Raw genomic sequence first — 25,635 nt, forward strand, 5'->3', positions numbered from 1 at the left:
TAGTCCCACCCAATCAACCCCTCTTCCAGTGATAGTTTCAAGTATCACAATTCCACCCCCTTTCTTCTTTCTTCCGTCTGCATGGGGACTTCAGATAACTACATGAAAGGCAACTACCCTCCTTTGGTATGTTAACACTTCGAGGTTACAATAAACACACATTCAGCATTCAGCTCTTTGAAGTGGAAAGAAGGAAGTGAGGGCCATAAAGCCCCTTTGTTCTCCCCCTTCTCTCCCTCTTATGGCAGAATCCAGAGAAGGCAGAATTGGGAGTTTCTATATTTGATAATTTAAAGATGAAATATAATTGGATTCTGACATCTAATAATAATAATAATAGTAATAATAATAATAAAACAACAATAATAATAATAATGAAGATTACTACAAATACTTGGGTATCCTTCAAGCTGACAACATCAAGCACACTGAAGTCAAGAAAAAGATTAGAGGTGAATACATCAAGAGAGCGAAGAAGATTTTAAAGTCCAAACTCAATGGAGGAAATACCATAAAGGCAATCAACACCTGGGCAATTCCAGTCATTAGTTACACAGCTGGAATAGTGGACTGGACTCAAGCAGAACTAAAAGCAATGGATAGGAAGAACAGAAAAATAATGACAATGAATCATGCCCTTCATCCATGCAGTGACATTGATAGACTTTATCTACCAAGGCAAATAGGTGGGCGTGGAATGCTACAAGTACATCAGATGGTTGAAGAAGAAGAAATGGCTTTGGAAGAATATCTGAAGAACAATGATTAAGATGCACTGAAATTAGTATATCAGGAAGGCTTACTGACTACTGGAGAGACCAAACTGGCCTACAAGAAAGGAAGAACAGAATAGAGGCATAGGAAGACAAAGCACTACATGGCCAATACATTAAAAAAAACTGGGAAAGTAGATAATAACAAGACCTAGCAATGGCTAAGAGCAGGAAAATTGAAGAAAGAGACCGAGGGACTAATTCTGGCTTCACAAGACCAAGCCTTAAGGACAAATGCATATAAAGTCAAAATTGAGAAGACAGCAACAGACAGTAAGTGCCACCTATGCAAAGAAGCTGAAGAAACAGTGGACCACCTGGTAAGCTGTTGCAAGAAGATTGCACAGACTGACAACAAGCAGCGGCATGACAAAGTAGCAACAATGGTGCATTGGAAGATCTGCAAAAAATATAATTTGCCTGTAAGCAAAAACTGGTGGGATCATAAAATAGACAAAGTCATAGAAAATGATAAAATTAAACTGCTCTGGGACTTCAGAATTCAAAAAGACAAGCACCTGCAACATAACACCCCAGACTTAACAATTGTCGATAAGAAAGACAAAAAAGTCTGGATAGTGGACGTGGCAATGCCTGGAGACAGCAGAATAGACGAGGACCCACCCCACTTTGCATCTTAAGAAGACAGAACTCTTGGAATAGTTCTTCCAACAGACATCCTTTATTAAGAGAAAATGGTTGCAGGCATTCTAGACAGGACTTGGGGGTCCAAGCTCTCCCATTCAAGGTTTTAAGGGATTCCCCAGCAGCCCCACCCAATCACCCCCTTCTTCCAGCGACAGTCTCAGGCATTACACTCCCACCCCCTTTTCCTTACTGCCAGTTGGATGGAGACTTCAGAGAAAACTACATGAAAGGTAATAGCCCCATTGTTATGGTTAGTCCTTTTGGTGATACACACATCCAGTTCCTTTGAAGTGTACCGAAGGAAGTGAGGGCCATAAAACCCCTTTGTTCACCCCTTCCATTCATCGTATAACAGAATCCATAGAAGGCAACAATGGGGTTTTCTATAATTGATAACTAGAGATGAAATATAATTGGATTCTGACATCCTGCCCCCTCAAAAATAAGACAGATCCACCTGAAAGAAAACAAAACAGGTATAAAAGTTAGTCAGGCTTGTTAGGATATTCTGTGTGAAACTTCTTTAATAGCTTCGGAGCTCTGACATGACGTTTATAGACCCACTCGTTTTGTGAGGGAGGGAGGTGTTTCCAGGCAACTAGGTACTGAGTCGCTCCATGATATCTCCTAGAGTCAAGGATTTCCTTTATTTCAAAGTGTTGTTCACCCTCCACCATGATTGGAGGTGGTGGGGGGGGGGATTTTTGGCCGTAGAGGTGACTGATGCTCTCTTTTCAGGAAGCTGCAATGAAAAATTGGGTGTATTTGTCTGAGATTTTTGGTAATTCTAATTCTACTGTTACTGGGTTTATGATTCTTTTAATTGGAAAAGGCCCTATATATTTTGGTCCAAGTTTTTTACAGGGCTGTAGGGACTTTAGGTATTTTGTACATAAGTACACCATTTCTCCTATAATGAATGGTGTAGGCTCAACCCTTTTTTTATCGGCTTCTGCTTTGTATGCCTGCCTAGCTTCATCTAGCGCTTTTCTGACTATTGGCCAGGTGTTTTGTAATTGTTCCATCCATTCTTTCAGTGATGGGATTGCCGGTTCCTGTGGGGTTAATTCTGGCATGGGGTTGAAACTTTGACCGGTAGCTATTTGAAAAGGAGTGTAACCTGTGCTGGAGTGGACTGCATTATTGTAAGCAACTTCTGCAAAAGGAAGTAGGTCTGTCCAATTTGTTTGCTGAAAATTAATAAAACATCTTAAATATTGCTCAAGTACTGAATGACAACGTTCTGTTTGTCCATCCCCTTGTGGATGATGGCTGGATGTCAGTCCCTGAGTGGTTCCTAAAAGGGATAAAAATTCCTTTCAAAAGGCAGACGTAAATTGCACTCCCCTATCAGAGATGATGCGTTGGGGTGCCCTGTGCAATCTGTAAATGTGCTGGATAAAAAGTTTTGCTAAGGCTTTTGCAGTGGGAATCTTTTGGCAAGGGATAAAGTGCACCTGTTTGGAAAAAAAGTCCGTGAACATCCAGACAACAGTATTCCCATTGCTTTCTGGCAATTCCACTATAAAATCCATGGCTATTTCCCTCCAGGGGGCTGAGGGATTTGCCACTGTTTGTAATAGTCCTGGTGATTTCCCTTGCAACCACTTTGCAGTAGCACATTTTGGGCAGCTGGCTACATAACTTTCTATGTCCTTTTTTATTGATGGCCACCAAAATTGCCATTTAATTAAGTGTAAAGTTTTTACAAATCCAAAATGCCCTGCTGATTTTGTGTCATGGCATGAAAGTGACTCTTTGGGTTGTTGGTATATATAACTTTTCCCCTACCCAAGGCAACCCGTCTCTCATTGTGCACACATTTTTGTTTTTCTGGAATCATTCATCTGTTTCCAAACTTTTCCGGAATTCAATTCCAGTTTGGCTGTCCAGTTGTGATTTTAATTTAGCTTGTGGTCTTGTGGTTACTGGTGCTGCCAGTTGTGACTCTGCCATCATTGGTTTAGAGTCTGTGGCTCGTGTGCTGTTATATTGGGGCATGTGAATGCTTCTGCCAGGAAGTTCTTTCTCCTTGGTAAATGTCTGAGCTTAAATTGGAACTGGTGAAAATGCTGGGACCAGCGGGCTTGTTTGTGATGGAGCTTCCTGGGTGCCTTCAGGGCTTCCAAATTTTTGTGATCAGTCCTCACCTGGAAGGGGATTTTGTTGCCTTCCAGGAACTGTCGCCACGTGAGTAATGCCCAACAAATCCCGTATGCCTCTTTCTCCCACACGGGCCAGCGCTGTTCTGTTTCCGTGCGTTTCTTGGATGTATATGCACAGGGTTGCAATACTCCATCATCGCTTTCTTGTAATAGAACAGCCCCCACTGCCACATCACTTGCATCTGCCTGTATTACGAAGGGCTTTTCCATGTCTGGGTGCCTTACTACTGGTTCGGCAGAAAAAAGTCTCTTTAGTCTCTCAAACGCTGCTTGGCACTCCATTGTCCATGTTAGTGGCTGGCTAGGTTTTACTGAGGATGCTCCCTTCGTTTTTAGTAAGTTAGTGAGGGGCAAGGCTATCTAGGCAAATGAGGGGATGAATTGGCGGTAAAAGTTTGCAAAGCCCAGGAAACTTCATAGTTGCTTTCTTGTGCGGGGTGGTGCTCAATCTAATACTGCTCTGACCTTCTCTAGGTACATTTCAATGCCCTGGGGGGATATGCAATAACCTAGGTAGTCTATCCTTTCCTGGTGGAATTCGCATTTTGAGAGTTTGGCCTATAGGTGGTCGGCTCGCAGTTTCTTTAAAACCACTCTGACAAGGTGACATGTTCCTCTTTTGTTTCGGTGAAGATAAGAATGTCATCCAAGTAAACAAGGACCCCCTTAAACAGGTGCTCCCTTAGAATGTCATTGATTAATTGCATAAAGACTGCAGGGCCCCCTTGTAATCCAAATGGCAAGACTTTGAATTGATAGCACCCCATGGGGCACTTAAGGGCAGTCCCCTTCCTTAATTCTCACATGATAGTAAGCTTCCCTTAGGCCTAGTTTTTTAAAAAAATTCCCTTTCGAGAGGTGTGACAGCATGTCTTTCATGAGGGGCGGAGGGTATAGGTTGCTTTCACCGATTGTATTCAGGGCCCTATAATCCACGCATAAGTGTAAAGAGCCATCCTTCTTCTCTCTAAAGAGGACCGGGGCAGCCACTTTAGGCTTGACTGGCTCAATGAACCCTCTCTCTAGGTTTTTTTTTTTTATGAATCTTTCCATTTCCTCCTTCTCCTTTGGGCTCATGGAGTATAATCTGGGCTTTGGGAGTTTTGCCCCAGGCTTGAATTCAATGGCACAGTCTGTGGGTTGGTGGGGGGGGGGAGCTCATCCACCCTATCCTCACCGAAAACTTCAGTAAGGTCTCTGTATTCCTCTGGTATTTCTGTTAGTCCCTTTTCCTCTCCCATGGATGCTTTTTCTATTCTTGATTCTGGTAGCCCCCCTTGGGATTTTAAGTCCATAGGGTCCCCCTTTGGGAATTTGATTTCTGTCGTCCTCTAATTTACCCAGGGGTTCCATTTTTTTAACCATTCCATCCCTAGGATCATTGGGCATTCCATGCCTGGGGTTACCACAAACGTTATGTCCTCCCCATGTTTGCCCAGGGAGAGGTGTATTGATAGAGTGGCTAGGGTAGCTGGCACCCCCCCTGCTATGGATCCATCTAACTGGCCAAATGAGATTGGTTGTTCCAGTCTCCTCGACGGAATGCCCAGATTCCCCACTAGTGTCGGGCTAATGAGGCAGCAGGTGCAGCCAGAGTCTATTAAGGCTTTCACCTTCATGACTTCGGGCCTGGGGGGAATTAATATAGTCATTGTCTTGAGGATGGGTACAATGCATCCACTTACCAGGGGTTCGCCTTCCGAGCTGTCATCTGAGGCATCCACCGGCCCTGTGGTGCAGGCTGGAGTTCTTTCCCCCTAATGAGCAGAGGTGGGGGGTTCCACAATTTCCATCATTCTCATGGCAGTTTCTTTTGGCTTAGCTGAAGACTTTCCGGATTTGCTGATCGGGGATCTGTCTGGGTTGTGCTGGGGGGCTTTGGAGCGGCATTCTACAGCTCGATGCCCTTCTCTTCTGCACTTGAAACACCCCATTTGCTTCTTGGCAGTAGCCAATGGTTTCACTGGTTCGTGTGTCAACTCAGGCGGGGAGCGGCTCCATTGTTTTCCTTGGTGGTGTCTCTTCAATATGTCGATCTCTGCTTCCTCTGCCAAGATGTACCATTCCTCAAGTTGGGGTGGGTTCCCTCGGGGCAGGCAAGCATCATATAGGTCATAATTTAGTCTGTCTTTGAAATGGCTAAGGAGGATGTCTTTTGGCCAGTTCAGTTTGCTGGCAATGGCCCAGAATTCTTATGTATATTCATGTTGTTCTGGAAAGAACAACATTCAGAATCAGAAATAACAGAACAGAGACTAGCAGATCAACGCCGATTTATTATACGAAATAAAGTATTCACAGAAACAGAATTGGACGAACTGCAAAGGTTTACCCAGGGCAAAGAAATCAAAGCCTTACCCAGAAATAATTCAGAATGTAGAGGCAAACCAGGGGGAGTTGGCAGTGAAGGAATCCAGCAGAGATATACAACTGTTCTCATTTGGAAACCAGGCACCTCTTCTTCAGGAAGAACAAAGCCCTCTAACTAAAGAAATAAAAGAATTGAAACAAAGAATAACTGAGCATCTAGAACAGCACAAAAACAACAGAATAAGGCTGCCTGCATTGAAGCTTGTTCCAAAGAAACAGCTAGCACAAGCATTAAAAGATGCAAATACTGCAATAGCAAGTATAAGCACCACTTCACTGCAAGAAACAAACCAACTAATGTACAGCACAGCTGCAGTTATAACAGAATACCTGGGATGTAAAATCAACAAAAAAGAAAAACAAACAAACAGTGCACCACAAAAATGGAAGGTTAGACTAGAAAATAAGATCAGCAAGTTAAGATCACATGCAAGCAAGCTAGAACAGATGAAAGAAAAGAAGCTGAAGAACCAGAAGACCAAAGAATACCTAATCAAGAAATACCACTTAGAAACAAGGAAGATCAAGGAAGCACGGGAAATAATAAAGCAACAAATAACAGCTATAGCCAGGAAAATCAGTAGATATGAAGCTCGAATTGCAAACTATAGGCAGAACCTCCAATTTCAATCCAATCAGAAACGTTTCTACCAATCCATCAATGGAGAAAGTGCAAGGAATCAGTCAGTATCTGACAAGGAAGAAACAGTGCAGTTCTGGAAGCAGATATGGGATAACCCAAAGAAATATAACAAGGATGCGGCTTGGTTAAAAGAGGTGGATGCAAATAAAACAGAAGTTGAAATGAAAGAACTAGTAATAACAACAAAAATGGTAGAAAAAAGAGCAAAGAAAATCAAAAAATGGTCAGCACCAGGTGAAGATGAACTGCATGGGTTTTGGTTGAAACATCTAACTGTTATACACCCACTCATTGCCAAACAGTTCGACAATATCTACAAGGAGGAGAAAATTGAAAGTGGCTAACACTGGAAAACCTTACCTAATAATGAAAAAGCCAGGAAAAGGGGCAACACCAATGTAACTACAGGCCATTACCTACTTACCAACAACTTTTCAATTACTACTGTGTAGTGCTGATGCAGTGCAACAGCAATCTAGTTAACAACAATCTCTCTCCACCTGGCAAAGGAAACCGCCCCAATAGCAGAGGGACAAAAGATCAATTCCTAATAGACAAAATGATCTTGGAAAACTGCAAGAAAAGGAAGACCAACCTGAATGTGGCCTGGATTGACTACAAAAAGGCATTTGACTCTCTGCCACATGACTGGATAATCAAGTGCCTAGAAATAACAGGAGTCAGTAGAAACATCAGAAAATTTGTGCAAAGATCGATGGCACAATGGAAGACACAGTTGCAGATCAATGGTGAGAGACTGGGAGAGGTTAATATCAAGAGAGAATATTTCAAGGAGATTCATTGTCACCATTACTATTTGTTATTGCACTGTTTCCTCTGTCAACAATACTGAATAACTCAGGACATGGTTATCAAACATCAAAAACATCTGCTAGACTATCCCACCTCCTTTACATGGATGATCTGAAGCTGTATGGAAAAACATCATCTGAAATAGAATCGCTGCTCAACACTGTCCGTATATATAGCCAAGATATTGTAATGGAGTTTGGCTTGGACAAATGTGCCACACTTACTATCAAACAAGGAAAAATAGTGAAAACTGAAGGAATCAAGATGCCCCACGAAAATAACATTAAGAGTCTGGATGAGGAAGAGTACTACAAATACTTGGGTATCCTTCAAGCTGACAACATCAAGCACACTGAAGTCAAGAAAAAGATTAGAGGTGAATACATCAAGAGAGTGAAGAAGATCTTAAAGTCCAAACTCAATGGAGGAAATACCATAAAGGCAATCAACACCTGGGCAATCCCAGTCATTAGGTACACAGCTGGAATAGTGGACTGGACTCAAGCAGAACTAAAAGCAATGGATAGGCAGACCAGAAAAATAATGACAATGAATCATGCCCTTCATCCACGCAGTGACATTGATAGACTTTATCTACCAAGGCAAATAGGTGGGCGTGGAATGCTACAAGTACATCAGATGGTTGAAGAAGAAAAAATGGCTTTGGAAGAATATCTGAAGAACAATGATGAAGATGCACTGAAATTAGTATATCAGGAAGGCTTACTAACTACTGGAGAGACCAAACTGCCTACAAGAAAGACCAAATGAAGAACAGAATAGAGGCATGGGAAGACAAAGCACTACATGGCCAATACATGAAAAAAATAGCTGGGAAAGCAGATAATAAAAAACCTGGCAATGGCTAAGAGCAGGAAAATTGAAGAAAGAGACCGAGGGACTAATTCTGGCTGCACAAGACCAAGCCTTAAGGACAAATGCATATAAAGTCAAAATTGAGAAGACAGCAACAGACAGTAAGTGCCGCCTATGCAAAGAAGCTGAAGAAACAGTGGACCACTTGGTAAGCTGTTACAAGAAGATTGCACAGACTGATTACAAGCAGCGGCATGACAAAGTAGCAACAATGGTGCATTGGAAGATCTGCAAAAAATATCATTTGCCTGTAAGCAAAAACTGGTGGGATCATAAAATAGAGAAAGTCATAGAAAATGATAAAATTAAACTGCTCTGGGACTTCAGAATTCAAACAGACAAGCACCTGCAACATAACACCCCAGACTTAACAATTGTCGATAAGAAAGACAAAAAAGTCTGGATAGTGGACGTGGCAGTGCCTGGAGATAGCAGAATAGAAGAGAAAGAACTGGAGAAGACAACAAAATACAAAGACCTACAAATAGAAATAGAAAGACTGTGGCAAAAGCAAGCAAGGGTAGTACCAATAGTCATAGGCTCCTTGGGTGCAATCCCAAAACAACTGGAGCACCACTTGAACACCATTGGCATTGACAAATTCGCTATTAGTCAATTGCAAAAGGCGGCCTTATTAGGAACTGCTTCCATCCTGCGACGATATCTGTAATACCATCAAACATCCACATCTGCCTATCCCAGGTCCTGGGTAAGGACTCGATAGGTAGACAAAATGCCAAATCCAGTCTGAACATCTGGCTGACTGTGCAATGATCAATAATAATAAAATTTGGAAGGGACCTTGGAGGTCATCTAGTCCAACCCTCTCCTCAGGCAGGAAACCCTATACCATTTCAGACAAATGGCTGTCCAGTCTCTTCTTAAAAACTTCCAGTGTTGGAGCATTAGCAGCTTCTGATTAATTGTTCCCTCAGAATCTCCTTGTAAACCCTAATTTCCAGCTTCCTCTTATCCCTGTTACTCTTTTCTGAACTTGTTGCTCTTTATCCAAATGCTTATTATAATTTAGTGCCTACAGCTAAACGTAACAGTGGAGATGGATCTCATCAATGCAGAACGGAGTGGAATTATTCCATCCTGTGAGCCTAGAAAGTAGGCAGTCTGCAAAGTTTTTATATGTCCTAGTTTCAAAGTGAGAGATGGCCATATAGAAGCTTTTAGGAAGAATGTTCTTCCATGACTCCCTCAATAATTCAGGATAAGTGCACATCATCTATCTATGAGAGAATTTTTCACACTAATACTAATATAACAATACTAATACAAAGTGTTCTGCACTTGCATGGATGTTCTCAGGTGATGTTCTGTACACGGGCACTGTTATATAAATGCCAATGGAATTGGGAAATATTGATTATATTTTTTTAGATATGGAGATTGGCATTAGAATACATTATATCAAACAATTTATGGTTTCTTGTTTTTATTCTTCAGAGTTAGAAACTCACATTAATCTCCCTTTCTTACAATATGATTTAATGCATTCCTTGATTATATGTTATTTTTATTACAGGAGGTATAGCTAAAACCTCAGATGAGAGGCTTAAAGTTCAAGAGACTTCAATATTGCATCTTACCCAACAAAATGCCGTTTGGTGGTAATAAATATAAGATTTGTATATCACAGGAATAAAATAGAATAGAACAGAACAGAATAGAACAGAATAGAACTGGAAGGGACCTTGGAGGTCTTCTAGTCCAGCCCCCTGCTCAAGCAGGAGAACCTATGCCATATAAGATACGTATAAGATACTGTACTTGGATTCTTGGTTCTAGTCCCACTTTAGGCATGAAAGCTGGCTAGGTAATTTTTCAGCCAGGCATTCTCACATAGTAGCTGTGGGGAAAAAAGTTGTTAGAAGGAGGAAGGAGTATTGGGTATGTTACTGCCTTGAGTTATTTATAAAATTAATAAATATGGGAAAGAAAACCCATAAAATCCAATCTAATCATGATAGGTATGGGTACAGGCTAGGCAGTACCTAAATTGACAGTAGTACTCATAAGAAATATCTGAGTGTTTTGATAGAAAACAAATTAGCCAGGAGCCATCAGTATGCTGCAGTGGACAATACAATCTTGGCTCATCAACAAATTATAAGATTGAAATCACAGGAAGTGATCATTCTGTTCTGTGCTTTACTCTGTCTCAAGTTTTGCCTGCCAAATTGCAATAATGATGATCAGGAACTGAAAAAGAGTACAGAGAAGATCAACATAAAATGGTGAGGGTCTTTGTGATTAAATCCTATGAAGACTGATTAAAGGAATGGTGTAGCTTTAACCTAAAGAAGGGAAAACTAAGGGAAAACATACTATCAGTCTTCTAACACATGAAGGGCTGTCTTAGGAAAGAGGATGTGGTTTATTCTCTGTATCATCCAAGGACAGGAAAAGAACCAAGAGGTGGAAGCTTAACAAATTGGGATTCAAATTTGAAATAAGGTGAAATTTCCTGATTTCAGGAGCTATGAAGTGAATTGAATTGACTATACTTGGCTGTCCACTTCAGAAGACTCTGGACATGTTACCACACACACACACACACACACACACACACACACACACACACACACACACACACACCAAACAAACAGTGCAACAATAAAAACAGTTAAGTCCTAAAGCAGCCTGAATTAAAACAACAAGAATGATAGAAAAGCCACAAACAGTATAAAAATACAACAAGGCCCACCAATAGATACAATCACATTAACCTCTAAGGTCTAACAGCAGCCTTCTTCCTGGAGCTGTGGATGCCATATCACTGGACATTTAAAAAAAAATTTGGACAGACCTCTCTCTTTGTTGATATGAGGATTCCTGCACTGGACAAGTCTAGAAAACCTTTAAAATCCCTTCCAACCCTCTGATTTCAAATAGCTTAAATTTGAAAGAAAGAAGTAGAGACAAATATCCTCTCCCCCTTTTTTTCTTTTGTCAGTTAGAAAGTTGTTTTTATTTTTATTTTTAATCCATAGCAGATTTCAGATAGAATTCCTGTTATTTCCAATAGGCAAAATATGTTAATAATTGATACAGGAAATTTTTTTCAGAAGTTTTCTCTTCTTATTATTTACCATAATACTTTTACAAAGTATTTGGAAAGAATTTATAAAAGGATGTCAAGGGAGCAGGTGACACAAGGACCTCAAACACATGGACCTCATTTACTTTGTTAATCCATATCCTGGAATTTTCTCAATTTTTGAAATTTACCTACCAAAAACTTATATGTTCTGCCATGCTATGAGACATCTCTTGCCCTTCCCCCCAAAAAATGTCTGGGGAGGAGAGAAACACTCCTGATCTTATTGACTAAAATTTGGTGGACTTTTAAATTGTGTCTGGAATGTCAAAATGAAATCATTTACTTTCTCCAGCAGGATTTGAATCAAATCTTATTTTATTGCATATTTCTAAAAACAATATATCTAATTTCTCCCAGGAGAATAATATTTCCTTGTTTGGTTGGAACTTTTTTCTCACCACTGTAATATTGCCTCTGTGGAGAAAAAAGAAGCTAAGTGAGATGATGGATTCCTGTTAAAAATGCATTACTGCTAGATTTTCTCCATTGTCTTCAGATGTGAATACACTAAACAGATAAAACTTGAAGTTCAAAATCCTTTACTGGACTGACTTTGGTTCTTTCAAGCTGTTTCTTGACTCTCTCAGTTATATCTGGGCTTCAGAAGCAATTTTTTTATCTACCTTCTTTGTGAATAGTAAGTATGGGTTTATATATTCAGTACATGTTCATAGAACTTTGTGGCCAGTAATTCAACATTTCCGATGATGATGATGATGATGATGATGATAATAATGATGATGATGATGATGATGATGTTGGAAGGTATCTTGGAGGTCATCTAGTGAACCCCCTGCTCAGGCAGGAAATCCTGATGTTGGCACCATAGGTAAGGAATGATGGGGGATTTTCTTGGGAAAGGCTTTCTGTGGGAAAATAATGCAGAGAACATTGATTGATATACATAGCCTTTCATTCATCCATCAATTATCTTCTAAAACATTTTCTTCAGAAATATTGTTTCCCAATGTAACTGATGGTTTAGAGTAAAAATGTCCCCTAAATCCTATGAAAAAATGCCACATGATGAAATTTTTCTATTTTAGATGGTTTTTCCAGATGATTCCTGTGGTATGGTCAGGTTGCCCAAGACAGAATCTTAGAGAATCAAGAAAAGAAGTGACCTAGAATTAAGGAGAAATTTCCTGACAGTGAGAACAATAAACCAATGGAACAGCTTGTCTTCAGAAGTTGGGGGGTAGTACATCACTAGAGGCTTTTAAAGAGACTGGACAGCCATTTGTCTGAAATGGTATAGGGTCCCCTGTTTGAACAGGGGGTTGGACTAAAAGACCTCCACGGTCCCTTCCAATTCTGTTCTGTTAAGATTAGTACTTCAAAGCTGAAACAAACAATTAAGTTCCTGCCACAAAATAGATTGCTTTTTGCTGGGTTTTGACTGTGCTCATCATGTCGCTCCAGCCAAAATGAATTACAGTGCTATAGAGCAGATGGGAGGCAGTAAAATTTGGCATTACTGCTACTGCCTTATCAATGGGAAGATGAAACAGACTGCTTTCACCAGGGGGAGACATTAAAGCACATTTCTTGATCTCTCCCACTGTGCAAGGACATTGCATTTATCATTAATCAGTTGCAGTGTCTTTCTCAGCAACTTGTCAGCTTAATGCCTGCCGAGAAGGTTACTCAATCCAGAAATAATGAAATACATCAAATGTAATCTCACCACTCTGTTTTTTCCAATGTGCTTGCCCAACTCTCCCTCACTCCCAAAGCTGATTGAACTTTAGACATTTGCCTTCTACTGTTTGGGATGTAGCCATTGGGTTTCATTTCCCATGTTTAATATCAAGAATGCTTGATGCTTGTCTTAAATTCTCCTATTGGTCCAATATATAAGGTTTATTTCACAGCCAATTAAAGAGGAACTAACATAATTTATAATGGTGATATACTTGTGACTATTTTTGTTATCTGTTTTCTATAAAACTGAGTAGTCGGTAGGTGAAGTGTATTTAGGCAAATTAATTTGCCTTGATGTTTCTTCTTCATATTGTTCTTGGTTTGGAATTAATCTTGTTTATACTCCAAAATAGGAATTTTATCTTGCTTAATGTTCATGGCTTTATAAAGGTCACATTTTTTAAAAAAAAAAACTTACAAAAAATCCTAGAGAATAACAGGGAGAGGATGTTAAAAGCAGAACATGCTGCCATAATACTTTATTTCTTGACTAGGTAATGTAAGTAGCTGTTAGATGCATACATTCAACAATTTCCTTCATGTAAGAGGTGGCCTAATATTGACTGCTGATTTATGCCATTCTGTCTCATTGATTGGTTGCTGTAGTTCAAAAGTTAAATAGAATTTTGTTCCTATTTCACTTGGGATGCTTGCAAATGCAAACATGGTAATTGGCATTTAAATTTAGACTTAATGACTTTATCAGTTCCTTTCAGACAAACTGCTTTGGATTCCAGTTTCCAGAATTCTCAACTTAGAATTTTTTTTTAACATATAATTTTTATGAAATGAAATGTATCAACAATCTGAATAGTCCATTCAGAAATACTGAACTTTTTCCAGTACCAGAATTCTCATTTTTAATTTATGGAGTCTTCTTTTGCATTGTATCATGAATTCATATCAATTCATACCAATCATATCACTACTTATTTATTTAGTTCAATATTGATAGAGCCCGACTTTGAGGGAGAGGGACAATTTAGAAAATATGAAATATAAATAAATAAATTTCCAGAACTTTAGAGTTGTACATTGTCATTCACAACTCATTTATGTCACATGTGCCGTGTTCAACATCTTCTCCAACCATTGAACTACAGGTACAGGAAGCTTGTCTGTGGATGTAGTCTGATGTTCTGATGTTGGTTAAATTTGACTGTATCATGTCCTCTTGATCATTCTTTTGGCAGTGGGTAAGATGGCCAAAGTAGAAAGAACAAATGGTATCAATGAGTTTGATTCCAATGGAAAAGAAAACTCTTCCAAAACAGTGAAATGGAACAAGATTTCCTCAGTAAGAAAATAAAAACGAATCAGCAAAGTTAGTGCAAAGTTTATTTTACTTATATCCTTATATTTACTTATATATTACTTATATTTTTCCCAGTTAAAATACATTTCATTCAGCCAGTTCATACAAATATATTTCATGGTTTGGTACTTGGGTAGCAGGGATTGGATATGTTTGCAGGAACTGCTCTCCATCTAGCTTGCTCTAGACAACTCTTTAACTTCAGTATGGAGAAATGCTAAGACAGAGAAGAAGGAAAACAAAGGGAAGCCTTCTTCTCCATATCTTTATTGTCTTGCCAAGTATGTTGGCTGAGAGAAACATCAATTTCCATTTTGCTTTGCACTGCTTCCACTTATGGAAGTTGTGAAATAATTATCAGTGAAGAGAATCCTCTGAGATTATTCCTGGAATAATTCTCTGGACCACAGCATGGCAACTGAAATCCTTTATATCCAGATGTGAAGAAGCAAATTGTAAAAGCAATTCTCTTCTTCTTAAAAACATTTTTGAAAATCCAAAACAACTCAGAAAAGGAAGCTCTAAAGAAATTGCACATATTTGTATTCCTCAAATGTGCTTAAATGTGATATTGGTTTGCTGTAGCAGTTAAGGTGCCAGTCCAGAAATCAGGAATCTGTGAATTCTAATCCTGCCTTTGACATGAAAGTTGACCTGGTTACCCTGGACCAGTCATACCTGAACCCAACTCATCTCATAGATGAGTTGTTATTGTGGGAAAAATATGAGGAAGTAGTTTTATATATTTTTGCTGCTTTGAGATACTTATGAAGTAATAAAAGGTGCAATAAAAATCTAATAAATAAAATAAAAAAGAGAAAAAAAATCTAATAAATAAAATAAAGGGGCTAGGTTTCTGGGTTTTTAACATACTTTTTACAAACACTTTTTGCATACACCTATGCAGAACTAGGTTTAACTACTCATGACCTGTAGACTGCCTATGATTCCTAGCCTTTCTTTGAAGATCCTGGTCCAATGAAAACTACATTGTAGCAAATTAGCAAAGCAAGTTTTTAAGGATTTTCAAGAGCAAACTAAGATAGCACCCTATAAATTTCTCCAATATCCCAATAGTTAGCAAGAATGAAGGAAAGAAATTTCAGTCTCACCTCTCTGATTACATGCTATCCCCTCCCAGGCTCATGGCTATCTGAGATCAAAAAGAAAAAATATTTATTATTCAAATAATGAACAATAAATGGATATTCATCCTTAAATACAGTGATTTTTCTCTTCACATTTCTACAGGATCATCTTCAAGAAGAGAGAACTAAACTACATCCAGTTTCATTTAGATCTAGCACAAATAGGTAAAGGAAAGCTTGAAATAAAAAGAATCCGTGGGATGGAAAAGTCTGATACAGAAAGTTTCTTTCCCAACATGCTGCCTGCAAGGACTCAAGAAGTACTTTTGGCTGACTGGCCATCCCTCAAAAATGTCATAGTTGGTATGATATGCAGTAGTTGTCAAATTCCTGCACAAAACCAGCTGTTAGTCCTGTTGTTATCCTAAAATTCTATGTTTATGAAGTTATATAAAAATCTTCATGACTGTACAAATTACCATACATCTCAATTCTTTCAGGACCTGATGTCTTTTCTATCTTACCAGGAGGCAGAATTATCTTTCTCCCCCCTCCCAAATTCTTAATCACTCTGATGCAAAATAAATTGTTGATTCTTTCTCACAGAGGAAAAGGAAAAGAGCATTTCAATGAAATTCTCAAGAACAGGGTGTGGGCTTTCTGAACTTACTTAGTAATGAGGAAGACAGGTGGTGTGTGAATATTTGTTTTTTCATGATGCAATCTGCTCTCCAACTGTCTACATTTTCTCTGGTTTCTCATACCTCACTTAAATCTCAGTGGAAGACATTGTGCTTTGTTATAAAGGCCACAATGGGGGAAATGTTAGCAGAAACTTTAGCACTGGGAAGAGAAGAAGAATAGATGATGTCTGAGCTATCTTCCAACTCTATGATCCTATGATTTTAACTCTTCCCTAGGGTTTTTTCAGACTGAGCAGTATTGTCAGGCAGGGAGACTTTGGAATGATGGGATGCCAAATGTGGGATCAGTTTTGGCAATAGCATGCTCCATTGTTTCCAGGGTAGGAAAGGAAGGGAAGGAGTCCCTGTGGATTTTATTCGGCTAGTTATTGCATGTTATTGCCAACTATAGGAGGCAGCACTCATCTCCGTTTCAACGCTGCTGAAAAGCAGCATTGAAATAACTGGATTCTTAAACACATAAAAGGATAGAATGGGAATGACAATGAAAATCAGGAAGAAGGGAAGAGGAGATAGAGGAGGAGAAAGAGAGGAGAAACAAAAGGAAGAGGAGGTGGCAGGGGAGAAGGATGAAAAGTAGAAAAAGGACTTGCAACTTTCAAAGTGGAAGAAAACTGAGAAATGGTAAGTTTTTGTATGGCACTAGATAACGCATGACCTGTTGGATCAGTGTTTCAGAGATTTTTTTTATCAGATTCCTCAGTGCCTTCAAGAAGACAGACCTTCTAATATACTGGAAAAGTTCAGGGAGATATTCAAAGATGTATCTTCCTTGAAAGTAGCCCATGCTGAACTGTGTATCACAGTTCAAACATGAGGAACTGACCACATTTTGTATTATGTCATAAAATGTTTTATGCATATTGTTATGTTTCATAACACTTGACAAATTTCAGTTCCATGCGAGTTATAGATCCTGGATTTTGGATGCATTCTGTAAGTTGCCTTGTTTGAGGTATCTTGGCTGAAAATGTTTTGTCCTATTATTCATCATTTTGCCCACTTTAAAGGTTACAGACACAAGAGGGCTTTACACATAGTGAAAAAATACTTAATGTATCTATATAATTACCTATACCCAAAGACTCTTCTCTTAATTCTATTAACATTTCATAACATATTATTAACTTAATATTATTTTTATAAACAATCACAATAATACCAAAACAAGGGCAAATTGAACCTGAATATTTTTCCATCTTAGAATTATCACACTGTTATAAAAAGAAAGCTAAATCTTTCCCCTCCAATAATATAACTTTAAAAGAAGAAGGTCATATTAGATTTTCTTAACAATATGCAACTGAGATAAATGAGCTTCTTTTTGTCTGGTTTTTGTTTTTATGTGGGAGGGAGGTCATCTTAATTGTCTTCCTCTCAAGTAAAGATGATACTTAGAGCAATTTTCTTTGTTAAAGCAGAATGTTAGATACTTGAAAAGATGAAACCCTCAAAGTATCAATAGAAAAATAGAATGAATGAGAAATTATTTTCAGCCCCAAAGTAAGCTTTTTCTTGGTTCAATTTTATTTCTGGAGGCATGCTTCATCAACCAATTTTTCAAAGCTGGGTCATGCCACACTTTTAAAGATTTCAAATAAACAAAGTGATTTTTTTATGCTTTGTTCTTTGTTGTTTCCCTTTGATTCTACAATGGTGGTAGACTTTTGCTTTCCTAATAGAAACATTTGCTAATAAATCTAATCTAAAGACTCCAAGAAGGAACTACTTAGAGATGTGGCTCACTTCCAAAGTCTGATAGTGATAAGGTTAACAAAACAGGCAGTCCTGCTGATCTGTGAACTTTCATTCTTTAAAAAATATTATAGGCAGAAAAGCAAAAGCATATTCTTTTTGGATCCTGAAAGAATTTGCAGTCTTCCAACTGTTGCTGAAGTACAAGTTCTAGAAGTCAGTTTGGCCAGGAGGGCAAAATTCTGGCAGCTATATTACAATAACAGTTGGAAAGTTATAGGTTTTCCATTCTTAACTCAATCCAGAAATCTTGATACAAGTATGGGTTGAAATAGTGGTTCATAAAAATGTACTTGTTTAATGGCTTGTAGCAACAGTCAACAATGTGTTTACATGAATCATAAATAGTCAACAAGGAGCTCAGTGCAAAACCAAATGATTTCTCAATCAAAACTCCTTCAGAATGATAAAATACCCTTTTTGATTTTATTGTATATTAATTTGATTTTTTCCAACACTAATAGTCAAATAACTGAAGCTCGTATGGTTTGAATGCTCCTAAAGGTAGAAGGTTCCCTGTTCAGTTACTAGTATCTGCAAGTAGGGTAGTGGCTGATTCCTGTGACAACCTGAAGTCTATCAACAATTTTGAAGTGCTAGCAACATTGTACAAAAGGAGACTGCAAGCAGAACAGCATGTGTTTAGCCTTCAGAAGAAGATATGGAGAAGGGACAAGCTTCAAATAGTTTCAGGTCTGTCATCTAGAAGAAGGTCACAACTTACTTTATACCATCACAGAAGGCAGATTCATCTGGAAGTGGATGACCTTAAGAATCTAGTTAGTTATTGGTTGATGAGTGCTTCATCTGGATTCTTGCCTATAGCAGAGAATTGTAATTGATCTAAATGGTTCTTTTAGAAGTGCCACATTCAGTAATGCTTTATCATAAGCAATTCTGATTAAGATAATGGGAGCTGGTAGTTGCAAATCACTCTGTGGCCCAGTCTTGACATAGGTAATATTAAATGAGACAAACCAATGGCCTGACTCAGTATGACTACTTTCCTTTCTTTGCACTTAGGTTTACTAAGACTAAAACATATGAAGAATGGCAGCAGGACTTGGGTTTGGCTAGTCTAAAGAAAGAAGAAATAGAGGTAACATGATAGCACTGTTCCAGTATTTGAGAGGCTGCCACAATTATTCTCCAAAGCACCAGAGGGCAGGACAAGAAACAATGATTGGAAACTGATCAAAGAAAGAAGCATCCTGGAATTAAGGAGAAAGCTCCTAACAGTGAGGACAATTAACCAGTGGAATAGCTTGCCTTCAGAAATCATGGGCGCTCCATCACTGGAGGTTTTTAAGAAGAGGCTAGACAATCACTTGTCATTCTGCTTGAGCAGGGGCTGGACTAGAAGACCTCCAAGTTCTATTCTATTCTATTCTATTCTATTCTATTCTATTCTATTCTATTCTATTCTACTCTACTCTACTCTACTCTACTCTACTCTACTCTACTCTACTCTACTCTACTCTACTCTACTCTACTCTACTCTACTCTATTCTATTCTATTCTATTCTATTCTATTCTATTCTATTCTATTCTGCCTTAAAATGTTAATGCTATGTGTGGTGATTTTCTAACTCTGCAAAAGAGATGCAAAACAACACAGTCTGTGTAGTTTTTACTTACAAGAATGAAAACTTGCCCTCAGAGGACAAGAAATGCTACTGACTCTCCTCAGAGTACCATCATTCTTTTCTAACTTAGACATGCCAAATAAGCCTACAGAGAATGAACTTTATATAACAATTGTGCAATAGATGAAAATGATACAAAATCCTCCTTTTAATTTCTAAACACACTGACTTTCAACTGAATTGCAATGTTAAGCAGGCCATGAGGTTTATATGGGATTCTTCTACTTAAAAAAAAAAAAATTAGCAATTGTTTTCAACAAAAGACAGATTTCAACCAGGCATATAATGCTTAGTCAGTTTAATACTTCCCAGTTGGTTTAAAACTTGGTGATCAGTGATAAAACTGTGCTTAATTAATTCATATGAATTAGACAAAGAAGTGTATGTGTGTTTATTTCTATTTGTTTTCCTATATAGGAATTGCATATGTACATTTAGGCCAGGGATTGGCAAACCACATAGACAGAGTGGATGTACCACAGTATCCTGAAATTTTGCTGTTCAGTTTTGGTGGCAAAATTACAGCACTAGGATTTTGACTGATTGCTTTTGAGTCAAAATTATTATTTGGAATAGAAGTAGGACAGTGAACCATTCTTATCACTTTCCTTAAATTGCTCAGTTTACTTCCAGTGGCCTTCCTGAACATGGCAGATTTTCAGATGTGGTGGGGATTAAGGATTAAAGAACAGTCTGTCTCTCAAACACCTAATTTCATTCCTACCCTTAATCTGTGAAGATAAAAGTGTCAAGCTCCACCACTTCTGATGACATCAACATAGTATGAGACAATGTGTTTGAGCCTTCAGAAAACTAAGGGGAAAAGTTGTGGGCTCCCATTATCATTACAACACCTCGATTAGATCTTTGTATATATGAAAAAGAGGTGTGTGTGCCATGACTCAATGGTTAAGGACACTGAGTTTATCAGCTGGAAAGTTGACAACCCAGGTTCGAGTCCTGAGCATCTCATGATGGGATGAACTCCCATTCTTGCCCACTCTCCTGCCCACCTAGCAGTTCGAAAGCATGCAAATGTGAGTAGATAAATAGGTACCACTTCAATGTGAAGGTAACAGCATTCTGTGTGCCTCAGTGTATGGTCACGCAAGACAAGCTAAGAAACAGAGTTGAGCAGCACCCCCTAGAATCGGACACAACTGGAGAGGGGAAAGCTTTACCTTTTATATATGAAAACAGTTCTGTTCAAGTTTCCAAAGGAGGAGGAGGAGAAGGAAGAAGAAGAAGAAGAAGAAGAAGAAGAAGAAGAAGAAGAAGAAGAAGAAGAAGAAGAAGAAGAAGAAGAAGAAGAAGAAGAAGAAGAATAAGAAGAAGAAGAAGAAGAAGAAGAAGAAGAAGAAGAAGAAGAGGAGGAGGAGGAGGAGGAGGAGGAGGAGGAGGAGGAGGAGGAGGAGGAGGAGGAGGAAGAGGAGGAGGAGGAGGAAGAGGAGGAGAAGGAGGAGGAAGAAGAAGAAGAAGAAGAAAAAGAAGAAGAAGAAGAAGAAGAGGAGGAGGAGGAAGAGGAGGAATGATCACCCTACTTTTTCAATTCTGCACGAAAAGGATACATATAGTGTAACTGTAAGGCCAAACAGCTCCTTCAAAAGTCTTTGGGGTATTTCCCAGACTTTGTCTAACATTTGCTCCCCAAACAGCAATAATTACATATCACAAGTACATAAGTACTTTTTATTGATTTATTTAATTTAAATAGTAATGTATCCAAGAAAGCGCTTAATATTTGGCAATATGTGTTTTCATTTACTCTACATATGTGAGTCAGAATAAAAGCAAAGAAAAATAAAGAGCTTAAATTACTGTAAACTTCCCTATATGCTAATAATTATTTCTCTTGATGAACATTGAATTCCTGAATGCTGTGCAATTGCTATTAATAGTACACAAACACGAATATTATCAAAAACTCCATCACAAAACACTGATAATTAGATTCCATTCTTTATTGGAACATTTTGTACTGTATTCAGTATTTGTAAGTGTGGGAAATTGTTCAGGATAAAAAAATAGATATTGAAACAAAAAATTTCAACGAGGGATACATTTACTTAGGTGTGGTTGCTATAAATTATATTGATTAACAATAGTTTTCCTATTTGATTATCTGCAGAAATGCAATTCTCATTAGAAATATTGAATATAGATGTTGAAGACGTTTGAATTTCTCCTTAAGATCATGTACTTATGTACACTCCCAATTCTTTTTCATTTGTTTATATTTCTTTCAATTCAATTTTGTTGATTTCATGGATTCCTTTTTATTCTTTTTCTGTAATTTTTAAACTATTAGGTTTTATTTTATAGCATAAAAATAAAAAAAGTGCTTAAAAATGGAAACAGGACAAAATATTTAGTCTGACTTTACTTTTGACTGGAATCTGACCTTGGTTGTATTGATTTGCCAATCAGTTAGTTTCATTTAGATTTGGAAATAAATAAATAAATGGAACCATGGATTTGAAACTTTGCAGAAAAATAGGCTCTTCACTAAGATGCTAAAGTAAGAAAAAAAAGTTTACATTTAAGGGGAAATAACACAGTATTTTTTTCTCTTTTTGACAGGTATGGCTAAATTAAACGAAAGTTAGAAAAGGTAAAAAGGTCATGAGGAAATATTAGAGTGAAGCTGTGATAAGCAAGCACTGGAAATCATTATTTAGATAAAGGCTACTTAAAAAAAAAGAACCTAACAACCAGCAGAACCTTATCAAATTAATCCTCATGAGAAACAGATTTTTAAACCTCTGTAACTAGCATGTGGCATTACTGTTTGTTCATTAAGGAACAGTTACTACTATTTAAAGGCCTGTTTTTATGCTGACAAGATCGTTTCATAAAACTATTGCTTGTATGCCAAAGTTGGATCGCAACTCTTTGAAACACTCAGAAAGAGGAATGTCTATGCTGCTCTGTGGGAAGAAGGGGAGGGTGTGGAAAGAAAAAACATCGGCTTGAAATTAACCTGCATTTTAGGATCCTTCCACTTTTCAGTAAATCTGTATGGAACAGAATAGGGCCTGCAAATGATCCATACAGAAATGGAGGTGATGTGTTTGTGCCTGTCCTTTCACCTGCACTTTTGCCTGAAACAAATTGTAGGTGCTTCCCCCAATAAACTTCTCCTGCTGAAGAATAAATCACTTAACACTGAGACATCCATGAATAATGTTAAGATGACATCTGATTTACTCAGAGACACTTGGAAGCACTGTATGCTGAAAGAAGCTTTGCCTTAGTCATCCTCATCATCATTCACAGAAGAAAAATAAGGTGCATCGTGAAACGTGTCTTTGCTTTCATCAAGAAACTTATTGAGTACTGGAGTGTATGTATGTGTATATCTGAGATAAGAACATACATTATTAAGCAATTCCCAATATTAAAATGGCTGGCTATATCAATCCCATCCACCAATTTGTTTTTTTTTCTAGGATGGAATAGAAGGGTCACCCAATGTCCTAATTTCCAACTCTATTCTGTTGCTGTCATGTACAGTATATAAAAGAATTAAACCAGAATAACCAAAAATAATTCTGTTATGGATTGTAATGATTGTTGATCAGGATTCTGATAATTGGTCAAAGGATTCTTATATTAAAATGACAGAATAAAAGTTTGAGCCCTAATTGGCCTTTGGGCCTGTGGAAAGTTCCATAGGAAACCACAAGCCTATAGGTTGAGTATGTGATCACAGAATGCATGAGTATTTTTACAACTTCTACACCTTATCTAGTGTGTGTTGACTTCCTATTATGTAATTAAGTAAAAGTGAGAAATCTATATATACTTGCTTCAAAATGCATTCAGAGTTCTTCCAATCTTATGGGGGGGGTGTCCACCTTTGTTCAGCTGAATAAACGTGTCATTTAAGAGAGAGAACCTGGGCTCCGTTTTTTTGTTCACACCAAGCCACACTTGATCCCTCCTTCACAATGATAATTAACAGCAGTATTGTTTTCAGTGTCTCTGGCACATTTCGGGGTATTCAGTAGGTAATGTATATTGTTGTCTGTCTCTTTTTCTCCCAGTTTTTTTGCCTGTCTTTTAATCTGCTTTTGACGGTTAACTCTTTAGATGTTTTATTGGCATTTGGTAAATACATATCAAGACATATTTTTTGCTAACTGAACTTAGTGGTGTCTGTGCATGTTCTGATCTGGTATGGAAATGGACTGGGAATGTGCTGGATGCAAAACCTGGAGACTACCTGCAGTAATTTTCCAACAATAATATTATGTGTCTTTTCTTGGCAAATATTCCTTTTGTTTCATAATTCTGTTTTTCACAATGAAGAACATATTGAAACACTGAAAGCTAAACTATTTGACAGGGAATTATGAAATAGCGTTTTTAAAACCTCATTAGATAAGGAGGCCTGGTGATTTTGTTTTTCACACAAATGAAGTGACTAGAAACAGGATGGTTTTTGTCAGAACCCACACACATACAGACTGACACACCTAAAAAATAGGGGGGGGGGAGGAGGTGATTTTGCATTACAACACTCACTGTGTTATGCCCTCCTCATGTTTCCTCCTTTACAAATGCCCATGGTATGTCCCTCTGATTTCTTTTTCTGCACTATTGTTCTGTTCAGGCCATCTGGGTCACACAGAAGTATGAACTACCAGGTTTATTCATTCATTAACACATCCATACATTTAGGAGTCAATTGAACGTTAAATGAAGATCAAAGAGATTGACCCTTGCATGGGATTAAAGCAACTCTATATGGTCAGCTGAATTTTGGAAGCACCAAAGTCAACTAGTTCCATACCTGTTTTCTTCAATAAAAGTCCTGAAGAATTAATGAATGTGGGGGGGGGATTATCCCCATTACCAAGGCCAGCAGTATGACTCAGAAGCATAAAACACATCTCCAAATGCTTACTAGTTGAGCAGCCATCTGAAGTTGCTTGCTTACAGGGGATAAGAACAATGACTCATGGAATATTATAAGGAAAGTGATCAAGGTGATATTCTGCATTCTTACAGCACAATCCTTTCAGCAGTTCCAAGAAGGTTCCACATCCATTTGCACTATTTAGGTAACCCTGAGGACACAACCTCCAAGTGGCCTCAACAACTCTCAGAAAGAGTACTAACGACCAGATGACTACAAGGAATATAAATCCTTCCATTCTCCATCATTCAGTCAGAACTGAAGAAGCTTCTTGGATTAGAAGTGAAACATCTTCAAGCAAAACAAAGAAAGTCTGGTTGTCTTTTTAAAAGGCACCTGTGGGACAACATGACCTGGATGACTGAGAATCTCCATAGACATTTATTCTGCAAATAGTGACTTTTGTCCAAGACAGTGGGATAGTATGCTACTCTTAAGTGTGTGCCACTAAGTGGATAATAGGAACAGGATACATGCCTAAGGAGGTCAGAATGGAAATTCAGATCCTAATGAGTTGGGGAAAGATTGATATCTAGAAAGAGATATTGACATTTTGAAACTTGTATTTCCTATACTGGTTGAAGAATAATATTGCCCTTCTCTTTTTGATATTTCTATAGATAGCAGGCCATCCCATTTCAGCCAGCCTAACAATTTAAATGGCAGAAGATGGCTTCTCCCTACTCTAGTGAAACCAATGTTTGCATAAGAAGGCAAACTATCTTAATTCAAACTAGCTTTCTCAAAAAGAGTAGAGCTAGAGACAGCTGTTAAAATCACTATATATGTACAAGCTAACCTATTGTAACACCTTGCATCATATTAAATAATCTGGAACACCGAAACTAATTAAGTATTTGTCTAGATTTCTGAGAAGAAAGTATTAGATTAGCCCTTATCTTGGCAGATTAGAGGATTTGAATAACAAAACAACAGAGTTGGAAGAGACCTTGAAGGTCTTCTAGTCCAACCCCCTGTTGAAGCAGGAAACTCTATACCTTTTCTTTCCTACAGACCCCTTTAAATACCTTTGTGGGCATAGACCCTGTCCAAAGACCCTCAAGACTTAAGTTTTAAATCATAAAATTTCTTTGAGCCTTCA

This window comes from Crotalus tigris, unplaced genomic scaffold, assembly GCF_016545835.1.
Source record: "Crotalus tigris isolate CLP2741 ecotype Arizona unplaced genomic scaffold, ASM1654583v1 scf7180000018700.580195, whole genome shotgun sequence".
Lineage (NCBI taxonomy): Eukaryota > Metazoa > Chordata > Lepidosauria > Squamata > Viperidae > Crotalus > Crotalus tigris.